This window comes from Leptidea sinapis, chromosome 20, assembly GCF_905404315.1.
Source record: "Leptidea sinapis chromosome 20, ilLepSina1.1, whole genome shotgun sequence".
NCBI lineage: Eukaryota > Metazoa > Arthropoda > Insecta > Lepidoptera > Pieridae > Leptidea > Leptidea sinapis.
This window is the reverse complement of record NC_066284.1, coordinates 5,829,994-5,836,311: the sequence shown is the minus strand read 5'-3', so window position 1 is coordinate 5,836,311 and position 6,318 is coordinate 5,829,994. Positions and strand designations below refer to the sequence as shown.

The following is a 6,318-nucleotide window of genomic DNA, read 5'->3' as shown; positions in this document are numbered from 1 at the left end:
TTTTCAAGAAGCTTTCTTTCACGTACTACTAAGCTGTGGAATGAGCTTCCTTAAGCGGTGTTTACGAGACGATACGACATGGGTACTATCAAAAAAAGCGCGTACACCTTCCTTAAAGGCCGGCCATGCTCCTGTTATTCCTTTGGTGTAGCAAGAGAATGTGGGCGGTGTTGATCACTTAACACCAGGTGACCTGTACTCTCGTTTGTCCTTCTTTTCTATAAAAAAAAACGAGTAAGTAGTCATTTATTGGAACAATAGGAACGACGGGTATACATCGGTAAATATTTTTTTATCTACGCTGCTGTCTTTCTTAATTAAATATATGGCGATAATTTTTCACTATGACTTTCTTTGTTTATTCGTATTTCTGTAATTTTTCACATCATTGCTGCACCCGTCTCTCAATATCTGGCGTGGTGCAAGCGTACGTAGCAATGTAATATATGTATATATAGTGGACAGTCACAACCACCGACAACCGAGACGTGGTAAATGGTTGTTACCAATTTGAATAAATCTTATTTGATATTACTGCTGTGGACTATACAAAGAAGCTTAAAACACTGTCATTATCATATCATTGTGTTTCAATGAATTTGAGATTGGTTTAGATTCTCAATTCAGTCCCTATATAGTTCTCCTGCCCACGTGTATGTTAGTGAATACCCACTAACGGCTGGACCGATTTTTAAAATTTCATACGTCTGTACAATGTATAATTTATAAAGTAATCCCGTCTTCTTGTTAATATTCATGTAAAATTTGAATTAAAGCTATTTAGTAGTTTTGCCTGGATATAGATATTGACAAATCGACAGAAATGATAAAAATTTACTTTTTTGGCTCCGGTATTGTTTGTAGGACTATTTGAAATAACATTCCTTTTCCAGTTTCTACTTTGTAACAATGTTATTATAATATGTATATTCGATGATAAAATTCTATAGGCGTTTATAATATAATGGTGCCACTGAGAATTTAGCCAATGTAGGGTCGGACATCCGATCAGATATGGTTTGAATCCAACCATTTACAGGCGGTTATTTTGTTAGATGATATCCACGATTATCATCAGGTTTGACTTCTCCGAAGATTTCATTCAGTATTCAACTGAGGAGTAGATCTTAAAGCACTGTTTGTGATTATAAAAATAAAAATAAATTTTTAAATTTTATTTGTTACAAAAGAAAATAAGTTAAAGAAGTAACTTACTTACTTTTGTAAAAGGAGGTCAAACGAGCGCACGGGTCACCTCGTGTTAAGTGATCACATTCTCTTGCAACACCAGAGGAATCGCAGGAGCGTTGCCAGCCTTTAAGGAAGGTGTACGTGCTTTTTTTGAAGGTACCCATGTCGTATCGTCACGGAAACACCGTACAATGAAGTTCATTCCACAGCTTTGTAGAACGTGGAAGAAAGCTCCTTGAAAACCGCACTGTGGAGGACCGCCACACATCCAGATGGTGGGGATGGTATCCAAGTCTACGCGACTTTCGTCGACACTCTGGCTCCTTCTCATCTCCAAGTTACGTCTGTTGGTCTCAATGAGTCATACATATATGTACCGTTTGGTGTCGAAACACTTGGCCCGTGGGGAGCAGAGGCGTGGAGAATGTTCTAAAACTATTTCCTCAATAAGGCTACTTGAAATCCAAGCGCTGGCAACTATTTCGGTCAACGGATCTGCCTTGCTATCCAACGCGGTAATGCTGCCAGTATTCTTGGTACGCTTTCACGTAATGACAGTTTTAATTTTATGTAGTCTTAGTATTGTAAATATAGATATAGATATGATTTTCTTTAGTGTCTTAGGAGTTTAATTGTGATGCCAGGTTAGTAGATTTTCGGTCTGAAGATAGATGTTTGTTGACGCTTTAAAAGTGTTTATATCTACAGATTATTTCGCACAGTGGCACAGTATTGTTATACTTATTAATTGAATTGGATTTACTTGACGTATCGAGAACAATCTAATATAATATGATAAAAAATTACCAAAATTTTATCTGTACCTTATTTTTGATGGTATGAAAACAAGCCATAATTTATTTGATAACCGAAGAGAACAAAGGGCGGATCACTGGTATTGCATTAAAACAAGAGTCATTCAACTGTTGAAAGAACCTGAACTCGATACCAAGAGATATGTTCCGTTCAGAGAAGACAAGGTTCCGCGAGAATAAGTTGCACACGACCACGACTGAGGCGCTGAGGAACCGCAAATACAGTTGCAGAAGAAACCTTGAAGAGGTACGAGGGTGACAAGCTAGCCTACGGACTGTGAAGAGGAGGCTTTCGAAGTCTGATATAACCTTACTGTTGGTATATCGTGTAGCTCGTCTTACACTGTGTATATCTATACTTATCTGTGTGTGGCAGGTGGCAGGATGATCCGGAGACTCGGTTTCAGATTCTTAAAAGTTATTGTGTGTATATATATGTATGGATATATACATATTTATTCATTTAAACCTTTATTTATTTATGGTGTATGTGGATGATGCAGCTACTGTACTCAATAACATTTGTATTAATTTACATTTACTTTTTTTGACTTACTCGTGTAAGACATTGACTGTTTGACGTTTGAGTGTGTTTGTTGCATCATTTTACATGTTATATTGTAATTGAAATGATTTGTAAATCAATGTAAATATAAATCTATACTAATATTATAAAGCTGCAGTGTTTGTTTGTTTGTTTGAACGCGCTAATCTCTGGTACTACTGGTCCGATTTGAATGATTCTTTCAGTGTTGGGTAGTCCATTTATCGAGGAAGGCTATAGGCTTCGATCGGTAGTTTTTATACCAGACATTCAGCTAGCCACCTCGGGTGTGTACCTACGTCTCATGACAATTATAATAACCCGTATAAACTTCTTCGATACTTATTCTATTGAGGAATTCCAATACTTTTCAGTTCAAATCAACAGATAAGTTCTATGGCACTTCTTTATTTCCCATTGTATTTGTTGGTTATAGTCGTTTATAGTAGGTAGGTAACTTGTCATGCCTACTACTCGGTTAAGTCGAGTTTTTTATTGGACGTTGTATATGCTTCTACAATATGATCCCAAGAAATTTAAAAGAATTGTTAAAAAACGTTTGTGTGGGAAAGGTTACTACGGCATAAACGATTTTCTTAATGATACCAAAGACTGAGAATGAAGTGAACCTCAGGCTATTTAATTAAAAATGTTTATTGTAAGATACGATAGATTTTTTTTTGGTTTTTAAAAAAAGCCCGCTGAGTTTATTGCGCCCGTTCTTCTAAGGTGTAAGGCAGTCTATTTTGAATGAGTGGTAGTTTTGGACGTTCAATAAGTGATCTTGAATAAAAATATTTGAATTTGAAATATTCACCCGTAAAATATTCACGTGAAATACTTACTTTTAAAAACTTAGAACTTCAGCTAAAAACTTACTCTTAAAACAGGAGGTTTTTGAAGTCGAAAAAATAGAATTAAAGGTACAAAAAATATATGGCAAAGTCTTATACATCTTGCTATGAGATCCGATAAGTGCAATCAAAACAAATTGAATTATTCCATCGCTCGCACAACTTAGCAAGTCTGAAAGACTTATTTCTTTGTTTCATTTAATTTTAGCGAAACTCGACTTTGTTTCTCCTTTATGAACTAATTAGCAACGTTCGAGGAACACTTCAATCCAACGGTTTTATATTCGCCTGTTCGCTGAATTAATTTCTCTTACCGAGAATATTAAACATTAATTTAATAGACTGACATAATTGTGATAGTTTTAAAATGATCTAAGATTCAATTTAAATAAGGTAAAGTTTAATTTTCTAACAAAGTAATAATGATCTGTGTTTATTTTCACACTATACTATATTTTCACACTATACTATATGTTGGTGCCCCGGGCCTGAAGTGAATAACTCTTTGATAAGCGCCCGTACCAACGGACCGCATGAACGAAATCCCATGTCTCCACCGATCCAAAGACCTATTACCAAGTAAAGATTTGTGATAATTATTAATGTTCTGAATATAAATAAAACTGAATTGAAGTAAAGACTATCAAAATAACAGCTTTCTACTAAACGAAAATTTCAACATTATAATGATATTCGATGGTTTTTTCAATTCTACGACCCATTATCATTCCTCAACAGCATGGTTTCATTAACAATAGATCTGTGGAGTTCAACTTATGTTAGTTTGTTCATCAGGTAACTATTGCAATGGATCAAGGTTTCCAGGTGGAAGTTGTGTATACCGATGATTCTAAATATTTTGATAAAATCTGTCATCTTATATTAATTCGAAAAATTCAAGAACTCGGTATACATTGCGACCTCCTCCGCTGGCTTACTTCAAACCTCGGGACTAAAGCCAGGCGGTTACAATTGAAGGAGAAATTGAAACAAGAGAAACGGCTATCTCAGAAGTCTGAAGATAAATAAGGGAACTACGTGAATGAATTTTTCGATGATGATTTTGTGTTAGAAGATTGTGTGTGTTTAAGTTACAGGTTACTACTACTAAAAGCTCTGCGTTTTACTAAAGGCTCTACGATCGTGCCTGCTACTTCTGGTGTTCCTCAAGGATCTCATCTTGGACCCCTTCTATTTCATCTAAACATTAGTGACATCATTGCAGTTGCAAACATTCTTCAATTCTTCTCTATTCTGATGATATGAAGATATATAAAACAATACGTACGTAATCCTTCTGATTGTAACTAAATACCGGATACTTTGAATGAATTGTGCAAATATTGCAATGATAATCTCTTACAGCTTAATATTAAAAAAAAGTTACGTCATATCATTTTCCTGCAAAAAATTAATATTAAATTCAAGTGCACTTTAAATGAGAATCTTTTTGGACGGGGTTTTATGGTTGAGAGATTTGGGCGTTCACCATGACTCTCTGTTACTCAACACTATAGATATGTGACTGCAAAAGCCTATCGAATGCTTGGTTTTGTTCTTAGAGTAAGTAAAGATTTTAAACATATTCGTACACCGAGCCGAATTCAAGTATAGATACTTGAATTCGGCTCGGTGAATTCTCATTGCAAAGTCCATATTCAAGAAATAGAGAAATTTCAAACATAATTATTAAAGCATTGAAAATTTAGGTGTTCCGCTATCGATCAATTTGTTACTTATTTATCTAATCTCTCTGGAAAAACGTCGTAAGGTAAAAGACCAAACATTTCTGCTAAGATTACTTCATAATTTAATTGATTCTCCAATAAGAAGAAGTTCTTATTTGCCTTAAATTATATTGTCTTCTTGTTAACTAAATTTTTTAAGTAATTATTACTTAAATCATTCTTAATTATTTTATTTTATTGTGGAAACTTTTATTGTTCAATGATTTATATTTTATGTTTTGCTTTTAAGTTGTAGGTACTGTTGGTTTACCAAAATAAATAAAATTATTAATTGTAACTAATAACGAAGAACAAACATTAGAAGAACTTTCATTAACAGATGATATAATATCACATGAATAAAAATCTTTCTTTTTTAACGAAATAGGAATCCGCTCATAAATAAACCAAACAACATGACAAGAAACATTTCAGCTGATTGAATCATATCAAAACACAAGTCAGTATATTACTTAAATACTGAAATTTCTGAAAGGCGACATCTAGAGGAAGTTCCCCACATATCTATCATAGCACCGGGCAGTCTGTGTGTGCTACTGAAAATAAGGTTGGTATGGTTCAGCATTTCAGTCAGGCCAGTTAGTTTACATGAATGCCCTCAGATGTCATGATCACATTGTTGGCTTTTTTACGAGGCGCTATAAGAATTTATTGCAAACTAGTGAGTATGTGTTGCCTAGCATTTTTCAGTATCGCTTCTCGGCCTTTTGGCTAAGATCAAAGTGTAGTATCTGTTCTTTTCAGCTTAATATCTGAAAGTTCCCGCATTGCGGGACCAGTATATTAAACTGATTTTTGTAAAATGACGGGGTGTTAGGGGCTCGCTCCACTCCTGTCACGGGTCGGCCCGGCATTGCAGTGCCGCCGGGATTGGCCCATATCATAAATTAAAATATCATGATTTATACGAGTATTCCGTTACTTAAATTAATAATGGCTGCGTACTTTCTAACTAATAACTAATGTAAATGTAATCTGTTTTAAATGTGAAAGTGTAATAAATAATTTTAAGTTATTAAAAGTATTATCTTTAGTGATAATTATTAATAATTGGTGATCATCAATCATTAACATGTACTACAATTACATATTAAACCTAAAAAGGCGATTACAATCTATACACGAAGAAAGTAGTAATGGATAGCGTCCATGGAAAGTAGTAGGGT

At 34.5% G+C, this 6,318-nt stretch overlaps 1 non-coding gene across 1 annotated transcript; it reads left to right on the top strand.

Moving 5' to 3' along the window:
- The first annotated feature begins 5,843 nt into the window (after positions 1-5,843).
- On the top strand, positions 5,844-6,036 carry LOC126970367 (U2 spliceosomal RNA). The gene has a single exon (XR_007730618.1). It is a non-coding gene; the product is annotated as a U2 spliceosomal RNA (small nuclear RNA).
- Positions 6,037-6,318: the final 282 nt, after the last annotated feature.